General features: G+C 37.5%; 1 long non-coding RNA gene across 1 annotated transcript in view; it reads right to left on the reverse strand.

Annotated features, from left to right (window-relative positions):
- The window catches only part of LOC105543482, a 503,003-nt gene that overhangs the window by 140,196 nt on the left and 343,363 nt on the right, over positions 1-19,444 (reverse strand). Inside the window, exon 4 of the long non-coding RNA XR_001006625.1 lies at positions 5,490-5,598. This is a non-coding gene — a long non-coding RNA (uncharacterized LOC105543482). The remainder of the gene's footprint in view (positions 1-5,489; positions 5,599-19,444) is intronic.

Genomic DNA, 19,444 nt, shown 5'->3' on the forward strand with positions numbered 1-19,444 from the left:
TACATACACACACACACACACACACTTTATTTTGTCGATTGTGATGAAAACCTTCACTGAATGTTGGGAATATTTGTTTGCTCACTAAAGTAAAAGGGATTAGAGGAGCAAACATTTCTAAGATGAATGTGGTACTCCATAGATGATCAGTTTAGCCATGACCCTCCTACCGGTCCAGTTTGCACACACCACTCTCCAGTTGGTGGTTCCTCACTTCTGAGGCTTCTACTAATTCAGGCCAAGCTGTTTTTTTTCTTTTTTTTAATCATCCACCAGCCCCTGAAGTTTATCTAAATTGTATGCCTAGAGATGCTGTTTATATGTATGTTTTCATTATGAATGTTATTAAAAATTAATGGCTAGCAAATACTATTTACTATGTATTATACACTACAATAAGCATGTTAAAAGGGTTGTTTTATTTGATTCTCTCTCACACACAGAAACCTGTAGGAAGTGTTATTATCCCCATTTTATGGATTGCAAAATTGAGACTCTAGTTCACACAAACACTAGGTGGCAGAACAGGGGCTTGAATTCAGGTATCTCTAGTGTTGAGATTCTTGATCTTAACTACTACTTATACTACTTCCTAGTTATTTGTATGATCAATTGTTAAAGTATGATTTCCTACACTTTTAAATTGTGGTGCTTGACTTGTGACTATTTCATCTTCAAATTTGGTATAATCACAAATTTAGGTACAATAAGTGATTGCAAAGCTATGCATGTATCTCTATTATCTCTATTAATTTTAATAAATGAGATACGTAAGAAGATCTTAGATACTCTATTACTTTTTGAAATGTCATGCTAAGAGTAGTAGAACACTATATGACATATTGAGACATTCTGGAAGTCAGATTTCAAATTCAAAACAATCACATTTTTAAAGAAACAAAGTAAATGATTACTAGTGTTGCCCCCTGAAAATAGGAAATAACAAATTTTTCCTTCTGCTGTTATATATAGTACCAATGTATACGATTTTATTCAATATAAAGCTACTATTTTAAAAAATATACTTTAATACACATTGAAATATATTGGGTATACACCATATCCCATTCTAAGCACTAAAATAGCTCAGTTGTGAATACATTACATGATCCTATCATTTTATGAGCTCCGATTTAGATTTTCTATGAGAGAAGCTAGACGGTTTTAGAGAAGAGTGATACTTGAGCAAATCTATGTTGTGGAAATAGGGAATTTCTGAATTTACTCACTTAAAAAAAAAGTGCCCCTTAGGTTCATGGTAAATACACACATCACACAGTGCAGGTCTTCTACCACCCTCTGTGTGGCATGGAGTTCCACCCATTGGAAGTACATCAGTTCTCTTTGGAACCATGCAAACATGGCTTTAAAATATGCATCCAAAGAGCATTATATAACCTGTCTCTTATACACATCTTTGGAACCATGCAAACATGGCTTTAAAATATGCATCCAAAGAGCATTATATAACTTAGTCACACACAACAAAAAAAAGTTGTCCTGACTTTATACAGAACACATAGACAATGTCTTCTGAATAAAAATCAGGCTCTTCTAGGAAATAAAACTTCTACACTGTATTCTCTTCACATTTTCTTTCATGACACCCCCACACCCCAAACTATCACTGTAGGTATTTCTCAATCTACAGGATAATTGTTCTCTTTAAAATCTCCTTTTAGGTCAGAGCCAGATCAGCAGTAGGACTCTGACAGAAACAAAGTGACTGGGTTCTGAAACCCCACAAACCTCTGAAACTCACCCAAAGCAGCCAATTACCAAAGCCCTTGCTCCCTTGCAGAGAACACTGGCAGTAGTCAGAGGGGCAAATGTGCATCAGCTGAATGAACACCCTCCCTGGGGAGGCTGGAATTCCCTGCTGCTTGCCAAGCTACGGTCGATGTAAACAAACCTGTCAGTTTGTCTGCCTTTTCTCACTCTGTACCACACGTGGGGTGTTTTCAGGTTGCACAGTCTCTGAAAATACCAGAATTGGGTTCCAACATTTATCAATAACAATTTATAACTGATAGCTTTCTGGAAAAAAGTAGGAATCCAATGAAGCCTAACAATATAGCCCCCACAAAGGTTTCCAGGCCTGGGATCAATGTCATCAGCGAAATTTATGGGAATGCCATGCAACTCTCTGAGATGCAGTGGCATTCTCTGCAACCTGTCTTGGATTCCATCAATTATGGTCTAATAAGGTCTTTCCTGCCACAGGAGACATCTCTCTCAGTAAGGCTTTCATTCTGCCGCTGCCTCTAAGATGTACATGTATATGTAAAAACAGTTGTTTTTCTATTGCAACTGTGGTCTGAGAGAGAAGTCTCCATGGGCTTTGTCGCCTTTCTGGGTTCTGGCAAATCACTGTGGTTTCTTTTACTGGATCTGTTTGCTCCAGGGTGTCTGAACAGCCAGATACCAGCTCTTTGTCCGTAAAAAATTCACATTCCCTGCATATTTTAAAACTGTGAAATTGACATATCTAGCTGAATAGGCATATTACGGCAGCAAAGTTTGTTTGTGGAAATAATGTGAAGTCCATAGCAGAGGAGTGGACTGTGGTGTGTTGGATATGGTTTTGCTCTAAACTTTTAGCTTCCTCAACATGTAGGGTACAGAATTGTGAGCCTTGGAGCCTTTGATTCTCCCTCAGGGCAATTCTAGATCATCCTGGTGGTGTCCTCAGGGTTGACTTCAATGTATATTTAACTTACTCCAGGCTGTCTCTTTGAGAGGCTAGTGTGTGACTCACTCTAGAGGATTCCGGATTCTCTGAAAGAACTCTCAGTCATTCAGGAAAAACAGATTTCACTTCCGTGATGTACCCAAGCAATATACACTCATACATATCCACATTTCTACACACATTCATTATATGCACACATAATATCCATGTACATGTATATGCATGTATTTCCATAAGTTTTAGGAAAACTGCTTTAGGAATGTTATATTTTAGTAATGATACACGATTACTTGTCATACTTTTTCTCTGGATGGATAATGCTTTATTTTCTTAATGTGATCATAGCAGCCTTAGGTCAATAATGGGCTGCAGACAGAAGCCAGCCTTCCTTCTAAGACTTAAGTCACATCCTTGATTCAGAATGAGGTCTCAGGCTATGTATAGCAGGCTTCTGAGGTAAAGTCTGGTGAGGGAGAAAATCTAGACAGGAAGAAATGGGAAACTCTTACTTTATCAAGGTACCACCTGTCCTTTACTCTTCTTAAATATCCTTATTGCTAGTTACTCTACCATGGGTAGAGTACCCTTTTCACCGTTAATAATTTGGGGGACAAATCCAAGACCATAAAGTCTTTATTAAATAACGTAAGAGTAAAGATAAAGATGAAGCCAATCTAAGTACCTGTATTCATTTCCTAGGGCTGCCTTAAGAAATTACCAGACTGAGTGGCTTAAAACAACAGGAATGTATTCTCTCATAGTTCTGGAGGCTAGAAGTCTGAAATCAGGATGTCAGCAGAGCTATGCTCTTGCTGAAGGCTCTAGGGGAGGATATATTCCATGCTTTCCTTGCAGCTTTGGTGGGTGCCAATGACACTGGCACTCCTTGGCGTGTAGATGCATCACTACAATTTCAGCGTCTTCTTTTCCATGGCATTCTCTGTGTCTGTCTTCTCCTCTTCTTATAAAGATCCACGTTATATTAGATTAAGGGCTCACCCTACTCTAGCATGACCTCATCTTAACTAATTGCATCTTAAATGACCTTATTTCCAAATAAGTTTACAAACCTGAGGTTCTGTGAAGGGTATGAACTTTGAGGGGACACTATCCAACCTAGTACAATACATAAGGGGTTCCTTTATTGAAGCACTCATTAATGCATGAAATCACTGTATTAACTTGTTGCTATCTAGAAGAAAATTGGCAACGGCTGGGTGTGGTGGCTTATGCCTATAATCCCAGCAATTTGGGAGGCCAAAGTGGGTGGATCACTTGATGTCAGGAGTTCAAGACCAGCCTGGCCAACATGGTGAAACCCTGTCTCTACTAAAAATACAAAAATTAGCTGGGTGTGGTGGCACACACCTGTAATCTCAGCTGCTTGGGAGGCTGAGGTGGGAGAATCGCTTGAACCCGGAAGGCAGAGATTGCAGTGAGCCAAGATTGCACCACTGCACCCCAGCCTGGGTGATGGAGACTATCTCAAAAAAGAAAAAGAAAAAGAAAAAGAAAAAAAACCCCAAAGAAAATTGCCAAGGTAAATATTAGGGATTGAGAATGGAAAAATAGAAAATGTCCAGAACAATGATGTCCAGGGGTATTTAATGGCTATTTAATTTTGAATAAGTTGAAACAATAAATTAAAAAATTCAGTTTCTGCCTCATTAGCTACATTTCAAAAGCTTGATAGCCACAGGTGGCCAGTGACTACTCTATTGAACAGTGCAGAAATAGAACATTTCCATCAGTGCAGGAAGTATGGTCTAGAACACATCATGAAGAGGAGTTACAGCAGAAGTTCTCAGGAAAAGGGAGGGTGGAAAGTCCAGGGAGTGCAATAATGTTGCTGTGAGAGAAGAGACTCTGAAAGAGTGGATGAAGGTGAAGGTAAAGTACTTATATTAATGTAGTGTTGTCTGGGGCAACCCAAGTGCTGGACATGGTACTTCTCTCTCTCTCTTTTTTTTTTTTTGGAAACGGAGTCTCACTCTGTCGCCCAGGCTGGAGTACAATGGCACGATCTCGGCTCACTGCAACCTCCGCCTCCTGGGTTCAAGCAATTCTCCTGCTTCAGCCTCCTAAGTAGCTGAGACTATAGGCGCATGCCACCATGCCCGGTTAATTTTTGTATTTTTAGTAGAGACGCGGTTTCACCATGTTGGTCAGACTGATCTCAAACTCCTGACCTCATGACCCACCTGCCTTGGCCTCCCAAAGTGCTGGGATTACAGGCGTGAGCCATTGTGCCCAGTCACTCTTCTCTTGACTCTGGTATTTTGCCTTGTATTCAGCAGGTGCTTACTAAATATTTGTTGAACCATTGAATAAAAAGATGAATACTTCAAACAGGATGGAATGTTGTGGAGACTGGCAGTGCTGCTGACAAAAACAAATGACTGCCCTGAAGATTTCTGGAAAAAAGCATTTTAAGTGTTAGCAAATTTTCATACCTTGATACTTAGTTATAGCATAAGAACACCTACTTGACATGCCTTACGCCTTAGTTAGCACCAGCTGTGTTCTGCCTCAAGTCCTTGGGTTCCCCAGGAACACAAACAGCCACATTCTTTCTCTGTCAAGGTGTAGCTGACATTATATTACCTGTGCCCTTTGCCCTTCTGCTGATTCAACAATTTCCCTGTCGACTGCCATTACTGCACCCGAATACAAAGCCGCCAGCCACTACTGTGAATGCCCAGAACACGGTGGCGAATCTTTTCCTGACAATCTTTCCTCTCCCCACGAGACAGTAAGAGCAAATCACAATTGGGTTTGAAAGAGATGGGTAACTCACCTGGTCCCTGGGGCTTTGACAACCTCCTGTTGCAAAGGAGGTTGTCTTTGGGAGGTCTGACACAGCTCATTTTCCAAGCTTGGATTTACTGTGATCCCTCGTCACAGCTCTGTGATGAGTAAGGAAGGAGGGGAGTTTTCATCAATGCAATGAGTACTTGTATTAGCTCCCTGTAGTGACTCTCCAGCACACACACACACACACATTGATATATCCCTATCTACTCTCATTGATATATAGAGCAGTTTTTCTACAAGTCTCAAAGAAAATTTGGAAGACCTCTCCATAATTGCCTTTACTATTTCTCTAAGTTCAATCTTGATAGTGTTTTGGATACAAAGAGGAAGGAACACTTCTGCTTTACACTGTGGCATAGGTAGAGCCAATGGACATATTCTAAATAAATCAATCACCAGGATATTGCCTTCTGAAAGTGTGTTGGGCTGCACATGTTTTATTATTTGGATGCAAGGAACAGCTATTAAATGATATGGTAGAAACATTATGAATGATAAATAGCATTAAATGTTTATCAAACAACCTGCCTGAATTACAAAAGGGAACAAAACATTCTTAATTTTCTCTTTTGAATTATAAAATAAATTCTACAAATTAAATTCTGAACATTCAACACTACTTTGGCTGAAAGAAGATTAATGGTTACCTAGAGTCAGAGGTGGAGTGGGGCTTGGGTTTAACTGCAAAGGATAATGAGGAAACGTTTTAGGGTAAGGGAAATATTCTGTATCTTGATTGTGGTGGTAGTTATGTGATTATTTATAAATACCAAAACTCATCAAAATGTGTACTTAAAATGATGATTTTCTTATATGTAAATACTACCTTAAAAGTTAACACAAAAACTCAAAACATTCAAATTGAAACTCATAATTTGCAATATTTACAATAGCTTAAGGAATACAGATTTTAGAAAATTGAATGGTTAAAAATATGTTACCATAAGGAATGTTTCTAAAAATTTGTAATTAGATGAGCATCTTCCTTATGAAATATTGTTTAGGTAAAATCAATACCTAACCTACCTTGGATGGTAGAATTATTAGTACTCAGACAGAACTATCCCTCTCAGCCCGCTTGGAGTTATCTGGGACCTTGTCACTGAATAGGCCCAATGGATTGTTAGTGGACTTCACATGTGTATAGGAAACAGCCCCTGCATGACCCTCCAGCTCTCTCGTTTTCTGCCTCAGCAATGTTGAGATGGCAGTGCCACAAGATGATGGAACCCTTCTCAGCCAGGGATACTATGTGACAAATTGAGATAGGGCTCCTTTACCAAACTGCACTGGATAAGCAAAAATTAAACCTTTGTGATGTTAAGCCATTGAGACTTGGGGGTTTATTTGTTACTGCAATATAACATAGCCTGTGCTGACCAATACAATACACTGCCATGATTTTGAAACACTCAGATTTTAATGCAGTTTAAAGGTGCATTTAAAGGTTGCCTCACTGAAGACTGTAAATTTTCAGAAACATACCACTTGTGGGCACTGTTGATGAAAGAGACGTTTGAGTGATTACTTTCTTGTCAATTCATACTGGGTATTCTGGGATATTGTGAGATTATCTATTGATACCTTTGTCAGAGGCAGAATTCACTTGAAGGTCTTTGACCTGCAGACTAAAATATATAATTAAAATATATAATACTTCCCTAATAACACAGGGCATATAAGACAAAGCAGAAAATGTATTGACCAACCTAGGATTTGAGTTGCAGCCTGGTCGTTTTTCCTTTTCTTGCAGTCCACATATTCCATGAATCTTACTACTGCCACTAGTTTGCTACTTTTTACCATTTTACATTATATCTTTAACAGATAGGGTTCAGTTTCTTAATAAATGAACTCTTGGCCCTGTTGATATCATTGTCTCATCTCTTACTCCAGCAGCTCTAATTTTTCCAGCTGGTGAAATCTCTTTAGCACTGTTTGAAACCCACATTTCTACTAGTAAATATTTCAATGTTTTAAAAAGAATTTGTTTTGGAAGAAGCACTGGTTTGTGTGTATGTGTGTGTGGGGGGTGGTGGGGGGTGGTATGTAACTAAAGAACAAGTTCAGCAAAATCACCAGCAGTAGCTCATGGTAAATCCAGTGAAAGAATGTATTGATCAGAGGCACATGAAGAAATACGTAGTGAGTTTTCCTGGAAAAGAAGAATGGAAAAGGATAAAGCCAAAGGCAGTCAAGTAGAGAAAAGTACTTTTTTAATAAGTGAAAAGACAGTTTTGTAGGTTCATGTTGTTGATTTAAAAAAAAACAAAAACCAAACCATTATGTGACTGTAATCATTCTGTTTTTGTCTCACAGAGAAGCAGGAAAGCAGATGGAGGGGACCTGTGTTTTCCAAAGAATCCCTTTTCATTTGGGGTAAGAGGCTGAAGACTAATGACTAAGAAAGCCCAAGGCAACTAAGACTTCATCTCCTGGAAAAATTGAAGCCATTGATTGGAACAAGAGAAACACTGAAAGACAGGAAGAGACGTAGAAATTTTCCCTCTATCCCTCTTCCATTACAGAGACATGGAAAATCCCAGTATGTGTTTGTTTATTTCTCTATTTCTTCTTCTCATACAGAATTTTAAAATAATAAATTGGGATGCATGGGTGAGCTAGGCCTCTGGGGCTCTTGCTTTAAATCATTCTTTTGGTGCTGTTCCCTATTCAGGTGTTTACATTCATGCTAACTCTCGCTCAAACACATTTACAACAACCACTGAGTTAAAATTTTTCCCTTGGTCCTTAAATATTATTTTACTAATAGTGCATACTACCCAATAATCTATTTAGCTAATTATAAATGTTTATAGATCAGTCTAAAGTAGATCTTGAGTATAGGAGCTCGGGAATGAGCGTGACTTGTGCAGTGGCATTGAAAACACAGAGGGTGACTATTTTAGGTTCTTCCTCTAAGTCAAAAGTGCCCTTAGAGTTTGTTTTTGTTAAGGAATCTACAGTTTGTATTAGGACAACAAAAAATGAGAAAGTAACTGGGGCCTCAGTAGTTGAAAGCCCGTAAAAATCTTCTCCAGTATCACACAGGTGTGTGGGAGCTGGGGTGAAGGGGTGAGGGTGGCAGGCATTTGGATGGAGGCGGGAGAAGCCATGTTGAAGGACACTTAATAAGAACATTAACTGCAACACAAAACCACAGAAAACTAACGTCAGTATTTTAATTTAATTTGAAGGGAAAGTCTGAAAAATGAAAATAAGAAAACTGATTTGGGGTAAATGTACTTTTTTTGGTATTTTTTATTGAAATATCATAGTCATACATTTTTTGCGGGTACATGTGCTATTTTGATGCATGTATACAATGTGTAACGGTTGGATCAGTGTCATTGGGATACTCATTACCTCAAACATTTATGTTTTCTTTGTGTTTGGAACTTACAATTCTTCCCTTCTAGCTATTTTGAAAGATACAATAAATTATCATTACCTACAATTCCCTAATTGTACTGTTGAATACTAGAACTTATTCCTTCTATCTAACTGTATTTTTGTACCCATGAACCAACTTCTGTTTATCCTCCTCCTTCCTCATTCCCTTCCCAGCCTCTGGTGACTACCATTCTATCTCATACCTTCATTAGGTCCAATTTTTTAGCCCTACATATGAGTGAAAACATTTTTCTTTCTATGCCTGGCTTAATTCACCTAATATAATAATCTTCAGTTTCATCCAGGTACTGCAAATGACAGGATTTTATTTTTTCTGGCTGAATAATATTCCATTGTGTATATGTACCACATTTTCTTTTTTGTTTTCATAACTTCAACTTTATTTTAGATTCATGGGGTACATGTGCTGGTTTGTTTGACAGGTATATTGTGTGATGCTGAGATTTGGAGTACAGTTGATCCCACCACCCAGGTACTGAACATATTACTCAGTAGTTTTTCAACCAACCTTTCAATGCTTCCTTTCCTCCCTCCCTGATCTAGTAGTCTTCAGTATCTATTATTGCCATCTTTATGTCCTTGAGTACCTAATGTCTGGTTCCCACTTGCAAGTGAAAACAAGTGATATTTGGTTTTCCTTTCCTGCATTAATTTGCTTAGGATAATGGCCTCCAGCTGCATGTATGTTGCTGCAAAGAACTTGATTTTGTTCTTTTTTATGGCTGCATAGTATTCCATGTTGTATACGCACCACATTTTCTTTATCCATTCACCTTCAATGGGCACCTAGGTTGATTCCATGTCTTTGCTATTGTGAATAGTGCTGCAATGAACATACAAGTGCTTGCATCTTCTTAGCAGAATAATTTATTTTGTTTTGGGTATATATCCAGTAATGGGATTTCTGGGTTGAATGGTAGTTCTGCTTAAGTTCTTCGAAAAATCTCCCAACTGCTTTCCAAAGTGGCTGAACTAATTTACATTCCCACAGTATATAAGCATTTTCTTTTTTCCACATCCTCATCAGCATTTGTTGTTTTTTCTTTTTTTGATAATAGCCATTCTAACTGGGGTAAGAGGATGTCTCACTGGTTTGGGTTTACATTTCTCTGATGATTAGTGATGTTGAACATTTAAAAATATACCTGTTGGTCATTTGTATGTCTTCTTTTGAGATATGTCTATTCAGGTCTTTTGCTCATTTTAAAATCTGATTATTTGCTTTTTTTGCTATTGAGTTGTTGAGTTCCTGAGATATTCTGGTTATTAATCCCTTGAATGGATAGTTTGCAAACATTTTCTCCCACTCTATGGGTTATCTCTTTACTTGTTAATTGCTTTCTTTGCTGTGCAGGAGCTTTTTAAATTGATGTGATTCCAGTTTTCTATTTTTGTGTTTTTTGCCTGTGGTTTAAAGTTCAGGATAGATATATATAATATATATTTTACCTGGAAGAGGTAAATGTATATAATATATATATTACCCTGAAGGGGTAATATACCCAAAAGAAAGTAAATGATTCTACCAAAAAGATACAAGCACTCGTATGTTCATCGCAGCGCTATTCACAATAGCAAAGACATGGAATCAACCTAGGTGCCCATTGAAGGTGAAATGGATAAAGAAAATGTGGTGCATATACAACATGGAATTAATTAAGCTTAGATGATTAATTATATATATTCTGAAAAAAAGCAATTGATGTCTTTTGAAGTATATGATCTTTATCATTTTAGTTAAGTGCATTAACAAGTGTAATAAAAGGGTTTCTGTGTTTAGTTATAACCTCAGTTTCCCAGTCTGAGTTTTCTAAGAAGGTCTCAATTTGGTCAATGGAAGTCTTACAACAAGGGCTTCTTCTAACCCTTGTCTTGGTGCAGAGGGAGACACTCATTATTCCTATATCTATCAAGTGGAAATTCTGTACATTTTAAAAAATCTTTTTATATACTGTGATTATCAAATTTTTTTAATGCTTTTTCTTCCACTGCAATTTTAGAAAGTTACAACTTCTTTTGTTTTTTAATTTTAAGACGTGGTCACCACATTGGCCAGGGTGGTCTCGAACTCCTGACCTCAAGTGATCTGCCCACCTCAGCCTCCCAAAGAGCTGGGATTATAGGCATGAGCCACTGTGCCCAGACGAAGTTGTAAGTTCTATCAAATCTTTCCCTGTATGTTTGCTACCATTATCCAGTCTTATAAAGTGTTTATAGTGCTTGTTTCTGGTCTGTAGTTCTACGTCTGATTTCTTTGATGCAATTGGAGAACATCTGGTTCTGGAAGTGTCTTGGTGTGCTTCAAAATCTGCCTATCTGAGTTAACCATGAGATCAAGCTGCTTAGATTGTGGTCCTAGATAGATGTGGTTGGCACCATTACAAGAGCCTGGCGAGAGCCTCACTCCTTTTCAGATTTTGCATTCTAGTTTCCTAACTACTTATCTCATCTCTATGCCCAGTGAAAAAAGCCCTTGTGGAATTGGCTTTGAATGATCTCGGCCATTATTGCAGCCCTTGCCAATGCCTCTTTGACCCCCATGGAGTTCCCCAACCTGAGAGCCAAGGAAGGCCCTTGTCCTTTTGCATGTCTATCTTAATCTTAAGAATTCTCCTGATTTTCAGACCATCCAGTGCTGATCCAGAAGTTCCTTTTGCTAAGCTCCTACAGTACCTTTTGTTTGCCTGATACTGACTGAACATCATCACAATGTACAGTGTTGACCATGTGGGGTAAGTTGAGTATCATGCTAGGCAATTTGCATCCGTTATCAAAGTTCTTTCGATTTGTTTGTTCCACATGCAGCAGCTTGTTGATAAGGCTGACTACAGCCTTGGGATAAGTGGATTTCCCTAGTATTCCAAGCAAACATCTAAGCATTGCCTTTAGAATGGCTGTGTGATCCAACAACTGATTTCATAGCCTTCATGCCTGCCTCTTATTTCCCCCTTTTTCTTTCTCTTTCAAAGAGCTCACACATTTTCTTAGACTTTTCAATGAATTTTGGGTCCCACTGAAGGGAAACTACCAGTTCCCAGGCTCCTTGGAGACATGCCCTGAATCTATGAAAAGATTTAGCTCAGTGGTTCTCAAACTGTAATATGCATGGTAACCATCTGCATAGTTGTTAAAAATACAGATTATTGGGTTCCGCCTTGGTGGTGGTAATTAAAAAGATCTGGGATCAGGCCCAGGAGTTTATTTTTAACTATCATCCTATGTGATTCTGAAGGTGATATGGGACTATGTTCTTGGGGATCTGACTTGACATTGGTTCTGGCTTTCACCTCTACCCACCATCTCTAACGATTACTTCTTTTGATATTCCCCCATTCAGTTCTTTTAGACATAGGAAGCTTATACAAGCTAGTACAGGCATACAAAAACTACTCTAGGCGTAATTTTCCCCAAGCAAGGGAAGGCTCCCTTCTCCCTGCCCCAAATATTTTCTAACTCATGCTCAAAAAGAATCTAGAGATAAAATAGTATTGTGATATGCAAGGTGTTATTCAAGTAAAAAAATTATTTAAAATTGTTAAGTGTTTACTATTATTACATTGTTTAATTATATGCTATGTATTTCATATACACAAAAGTACAGAGAATAATGTAATAGACACACGTGGACTCATTCCATCTTAACACATTAACATTTTGTCACATTTTAAAAATTATTTAATGTCTACATTTAAAAACATTTACCATATATGTTCCTTCCTATCTGGAAACAACACTATATTATTGATTACAATACTATACAATACAGTATTGTTTATTATAATACTATTTATTATAATGCTATTTATTACACAAATAGTATATTCTCTATTATTCCTTTGTAGGTTTTTAAAAACCAACATTGTTTTAAATATTATCCATATTCTATGCAAATGTAACTTAGTAAGTTCACCTTCTATATAGTAGTTAGTTTTATAGATTGCAATTTATTCTAATTGATGATAACTTAGGTGGTTACTATTTTTTCAGCTATTACAAATATTAATATACCATATTATACTACTGTACTATATTATATCATATACTATATTATAAGGCTTGTAAATTTATAATTTAAAATTATACATCTAAAATAAGAGGCAAGGGCAATAATCAAACAACTGAATATTTTATCGTATTTTACTAAAATTCACATTAGAATTAGCAGTCTACTTTTGTAATGAAAAGTAACAATCTACTTTTTGACAATCTCCACCACTTCCTCTCTTCTTCATTCTGTTCAGAAAATTCAGAGTTGTAATCAATGGGCACATATAATTTTAAATTTTACTTTTTCAGTTAACATAAGTGCATATAAATATTTTATTCATTCAACAAATGCTTAATTAGTGCCTCTTAGGGCCAGACTAACATCTAGGGACAGAGACAAAAATCCCTGCCTTCTTGGATCATGTATTACATTTGACATAATCAGTTAGTCGTGAAATCATAATTTCTTAACGCTATGCTATGAATTGCTATATTTAGCAATTCATGTTACATAATATTAATATATTATGATTTGCTTAACTGTTTCCTCAGAGAATTGTGACAGTGTTCTACGCTGTGTTCTGTTTTAACATACATGACATCCATGTCAGAATAACAGACTAACTTCGACTAGTAGTATGGTAGTCTACGTGGTAAATTCTACATAGTAGTACGATTACTGGGGGAGTATGCCTGAGTGATGCTTAGACTGACTTCAAATAGGCCAAATATCAGCTATTATCATGAACAATGGTCCACGTTTCCCATTTTCTTCCCGTTCACACACTGAAACTCAGCCGACAACCCCGACTGGCAGAGTGGTAAGGAGTCTGGACTTTGGAGTGGGTTTCTTGGCCTACTAGATAGATGAACTTAGGCAAATTAATTAACCCCCTTGTGTTACAGTTTTCTGTAAAATGGGGATAATAACACATTTAGTTAATACTTGTAAAAATCCTTAAAACACTGAGTTTTATGTCTGGTTAAGCACTGACTGCTATAAAGCTTTGGTGTAAAATAAATCAGTTTTCACTGCCTACTTCCTAAATCAAGTTACCTGAGGGGTATATTGAGAAAATGAAAAATAAAGCAAAAAGACCCCCACCTGGGAACAATATGACTTTGTTTTCTTTGTAAAAGGCTGGGATCTGACTATCTGCATCAACCTTAGAGTCTATGGTTTACTGGAAGCTGCTCACCTTAGATACTGTCCATCTGATGTCTGCCTAGATCTGTGTCTGCTGTGACTCTAAGAAGAGAAAGGGAGCATGATAGATAAGTACATTACACACACACACACACACACACACACAGAACGTGCACACATAGAGGCACACACACAAACATATAAACTGCACATGTTTGCACCCCCAAATACCCCTCACACATACACACATACCAGACACATTGTGCACACAAACACAACCCAGACATACAGCATACACACACACTGTACACACATACACACTGCACACACACACACACCCACACCTCCCCCACATACACACAAACATCTCTCTCTCTCACACATGCACACACACTGCGCACACAAATATACATGCACACACACATACATACACACAGGAGAGGGAGAAAGAGGATGAAAGAAGGGACCTAAGCCAGTAAGTTATCATTGGGGAGAACAAATTTATCCATTTGAATATTCTAACCTGGCAGTTTAGCAAATTATTTCTACATGTAACAATTAATCCATTATGTCTTTAGGCTGCACCCCCTACATGTAAATACACTGGTCATTTGTTCACAGGCCAAATAATCTAACCTGGAAGAAAGTATAATGTAACAACCAATCTTAACAAAAATAGTTCTTAGCTCCCTGCTTTGAAAATGTTCATTGTCGCCAGTTGCCTCCTTCTCTCCTCCCCTTTCTTCTCCTTTTTCTCTTTCTCTTTATCCTTCCATACCAGAAACCCTCTAGCATGGGGAAAATTAATTAACATAAATGTACCTGCACCTATTTCTTCAAGTTGCTGTTTAAGTTCGGTTCAGACATGAATCAGAAACACAGTGTTGGCACAGAGCTAAGGAGTAAATCCTGTATGCAGTGAGCTCCTATGAAGTCACTGATTAATATAATTAAAAGCCTGAGTTAATTGCATACTTTCCATTAGCTTTCATTGTATACTTACTTTCCAAGGACCCACTAGCCTTCCCCATGGGGCTCTGGTCCCAAGTTTATTCAAGTGAGATGGCTGCTTTCAAAACTGAACCTTTCATCAATCCCCTATTAATTAGCTAAACGTCGCACTGGATTATGCATTTATGCCTGCCAGCAAGGCGGGAGTATCCGGAGAGCAGAGCTCACGGTCCTCTTGGCTCATCCTCCAGCCTGGTCATTGGTATTCCAGGACAAGTCAGCTTACTGTAATTTGAAATTGGTCTGCCATCCCATTAGGAATCTGCCCGATCAATACCAAGTGAATTAGAGTTTCAGTGATCTGATTAACTCCCCATTATTTTCTACCCTGGCTGATTTAGAATGCATGATGAGACAATATTCCAGTTTCTTTGCTTTATCCCAGTTTAAGTGAAATATAGACATCTAAGGAAGCAGTGCCTGTGCATTTGATTTGGCTCGGCTGTAATAAAGTCAAACACCATGAGTATCTTCCCCATCAAGGCAGTCTTAAGTGACTGAAGGCTGCCTCCGCACTCTGTGCAAAGAGCTGAGAGTAGGAAGAGGAAGAAATAGGTGGGAGCTCTCGCTGTTCATCTCTCTTCTTTTTGGCTTTCTTCTTCTGAATAGACCCCTATAAGGCTTTTAACAGGGCAGTTTACTTATTTGTCATATGATGAACATTAGCAGCTTTGTGACTTAAGCTCTGGGTCATGTGGTTGGAAGATAGACTATAATTCTCTCTCTCCCAAAGGCATAAGAGGTTCATGACAAGAGAGTAACTAAATGTTGTCTCTTGATGACTGAAAACAATCACTGTAGCTAGGGCCAAATGCTGCCCTTGGGGAAAATGTCTGGTGCCCTCAAGGAGCAAATTTGGTCTCCTGTGCAGCAAGACTGTTTTCATGCCCTGACCCAGAGCTTCAGAGAAATCTGAATAGGGCTCAGCAAGTCAGTGTGTGGCTCCAGGAGGCTAGAATTTCAAGCTGGTTGAAAACACAGGATTCTGAAATAATGCAAGCAATGCAACTATATCCTTTAAAAATACAGTCATGTTACTTCCTAATATGTTTGAATTTGGTTGGCCAAGCATTGCCTGGTAGAATTTCTTAAATCATTTATTATGTTTTAAGATTTAATAATTGTAATGGGTTGATCTTGCTTTGATGTTCCCCAAATACTAAAAAAAACCCTAGTGTATTTTTCACCAATGCCTAAGCTATTATCATGTGGCACAATATTTTTTTTTTTTACTGGTGATTCAATAAAGATTAATCTGGGCTTATATGTATAACCATAAATAATAACTCACTAATATTAACATCCCATCTTCTTCTTAGTAATTACTTAGGAACTCAGAATATTCTGTGTGCAAGATGAAGACATCTGGCTAGAGATGATATAATATAATCTGCTAACTAGTTATGTAAATATCTAGAATGAAAATATAAATGTATAGGAATGGAGTAGCTTTGGCATTGACAAATCCTAGTTTGGTGAGAGGTTTCATCAGACTGAACTTTTATGAACCTCATTGCTATTCTCCACTATTGATCATTGCTCATATGAATACTTCTGAGTATCTTGTGTGTTTTGTCTTCCAAATGTAGTTCACGCAACTTAATTAAATCAAAATTATAATAAGGATTTATAAAGAGAAATAAGGTTTGAAATAGCTCAAGACAAAGAAAAAATTGTTCATTCTGGAATAAATGATTTGAATCCTGATATTTGCAGATACTTTAACTTAGTTGCCTTTTTAAACAAAGTTTTTTTTCTTTAAACAATAAAACAGGAATAGTAGTGTCAACATTATAGGATAGTTTTATGGTAAATATAGTAATATATGTAAAGTATTTGTGCAGAGTGAATGCTCAAAGCTTGTTCACTTTCTCCATTTCCCCATCACATGTTCACAGAATCTGTGATGACATTTTTCATGTCATTCTCTACTTTTAAATGACCCACTTAAAAATCTTAAATTAAAGGGAAAAAGGAGTCTCAAGACAAATAAATTATGTCAGATATTTTTATGTATATGATTTAAATGGAAAAGTACTGGAATATTGCCAGTTTCTCCGAAATATCTCAAATTTCTCACCTGGGAAAAATTGAAATTGCATAAAGAAATGATTCAAATCCTATCTAGAAACAGAACAATCAAATACTAGAGTTGATTATTAACACAGAGCTAACTCAGAGTCTCTGGTGGAGGCATGGACCTGCAGCAGGGCTTCAAGGCTCTGGGCTCAGCAGGATTGCTTTTGGGTGTGCCATAGTTTCCATCTGTACCATGTTGATTAGTCCCCATTTTTGGAATGTGTAAATATATTCTGACAATGTATCTAATCCCTTCTTTGGATCTGATGCTGTGTTTCTATTCATAGATTGAAGTCAAACATTCTTCCATTGCACTTCTGGTCAATTAAAAGCTTCAAGCTTTTATCACATCTATTTCTATCCTTCTTTTATGACTGATTATTTTGTAACATGTAAAATGTGACATTTTCCACAAATAAATGTTATTATTTTGATTTCAGCCTATCATTTCAATTTATTTCCTTTTGGGGTTTATTGTATCATGAACATAATTATCCTTCTGATTTAGTGTTCTTCAGTCACTAATGAAAAATGGCATACCGTAGCACTAACACCCACCCTGATTTCAGCCTTGAAATCCACACCCTTGAGCATGGGGTTGAATAAACTTAAAACACTGTCTTGTGCTAACATCTAACCCATATTTCTCTACACTGCTATTGCGACATTTACTGCCACTGTGTTGGAAATCTTCCACTTGTCCCTCCACACTGCACCCTAACCTACCCTACTATGTGCCCTGGGAGGCTGGCCTGTATGGACTGCATCAATAGACTTCTCAGTTATATGGCTTCTAGTTGGGTTTACCCAGTGAGGTGCTGAATGAAGATAGGAGGAAAGGAGAGGACTGAAGTCAGGAATACTATTTTCCTAACTCCTTTCCTGCTGAATTTCCATGGGTTGGCTGCGTGCCTTGATTCAAGTCCGTGCCTCCCACAGGGAGACTTTATGCATCTCATGATTATTACACATTTTGTGAACTATGAGACAAAATGGACAGTTATGTTAAATATACAGCTATTATGTTAATATCAATTTATGTCTATTACAAATTACTTGTTATAGATTTGCTGACTTGTACATAGACAACGCATAAAAACATACATAAAATTTTATCATCTTTGGATCACTATATTTGATGACACCATACTGTTGCATTTTAGTGATACTTTGGATGTTGCTCGAAGCTTGACATATAACCCAAATGTCACAATTAAGTTATTAACTGGATGGTGAAAATACTCATACTTAGCACTTACATGTTGCTTTTTGTCATTAATGTGTATGACAAATAGGAGCTAATCAATAGCATAGCAGTGTATTCAGTAATGATCTTTTACTGTTGCTTGGTTCATTTCAGTTCAGAGGGCTTTTACTAGTAAGCCCATAAAACTGGTGACAAGTTTCAAGTTAATAGACAAGATTTATTTGAGTGTGTCCCTCTTCACCCACTGTCTCTTCACCTGCTTAGCTTCCCACCAGATGGTGAAGCTCTAAAGGCAGAGATTCTTTTATCTCTGTATCCTTGATGCCTAGTTTAAGACCTGATACTTGGTAGACATTCAAAAAAGTGCTTATAGAGTGGATAAAGGAATAAGCAATATGGCAAAACTATTGATGTGATCATTTCTATTGTTTCTAAGACCTGCTGGAAAAAGTGTCATGCACTGTTGTACTTTTAATGCCATTTTCAATTTCCCTTTCTATTGAAAAAGAAGACCATAGTTTAAGACTTTAAAAAATGTATGCTAGTATTTATTGACAGCTAGAAAACAACCTGTGCCAAAGAAATGGATACATCCCATGATGTTAAAGGCGACTGAAGCCCATTCCTCTGAATTCACCATTTACAGCTGTCTTCACTCCATGTAGTTCTACTAAATGCACCGAAGTCAGTATCCTACGGCAAGTTGGAGATTTTCACTAGCAAAGTGTCAAGTTTGCAGAGATTTCATCTCCTCTCCCCTGGTGCCTTGGACTTTGGGGAGAATGTTGAATTTGTCCTGACTCTCCAAGAGACAACCTGTGGCTTTCCAAGGAGGTGAGCTGGCCATTGATTCATGGCAGAGGGAGGGAGCAGCCTTTACAAATCTGACATGTTGGGCACCTGCATTATTGCTTGTCAATACCCACATCAGAGAATAAGAGGAATGTTTTGGCATGCAGAAAATGACAACTGTGGCAGAGGATAAAATCCAGTGTGGAAAATCAGTAATTGCATAGTTCTAATGTTTAAAGAAAATCTCAACTTTGTATGTCAAATAAGCGTGAAAAGGATGATTGAAAACAGTCCAAGTTAG

Source organism: Mandrillus leucophaeus, unplaced genomic scaffold (assembly GCF_000951045.1).
Source record: "Mandrillus leucophaeus isolate KB7577 unplaced genomic scaffold, Mleu.le_1.0 Scaffold283, whole genome shotgun sequence".
Lineage (NCBI taxonomy): Eukaryota > Metazoa > Chordata > Mammalia > Primates > Cercopithecidae > Mandrillus > Mandrillus leucophaeus.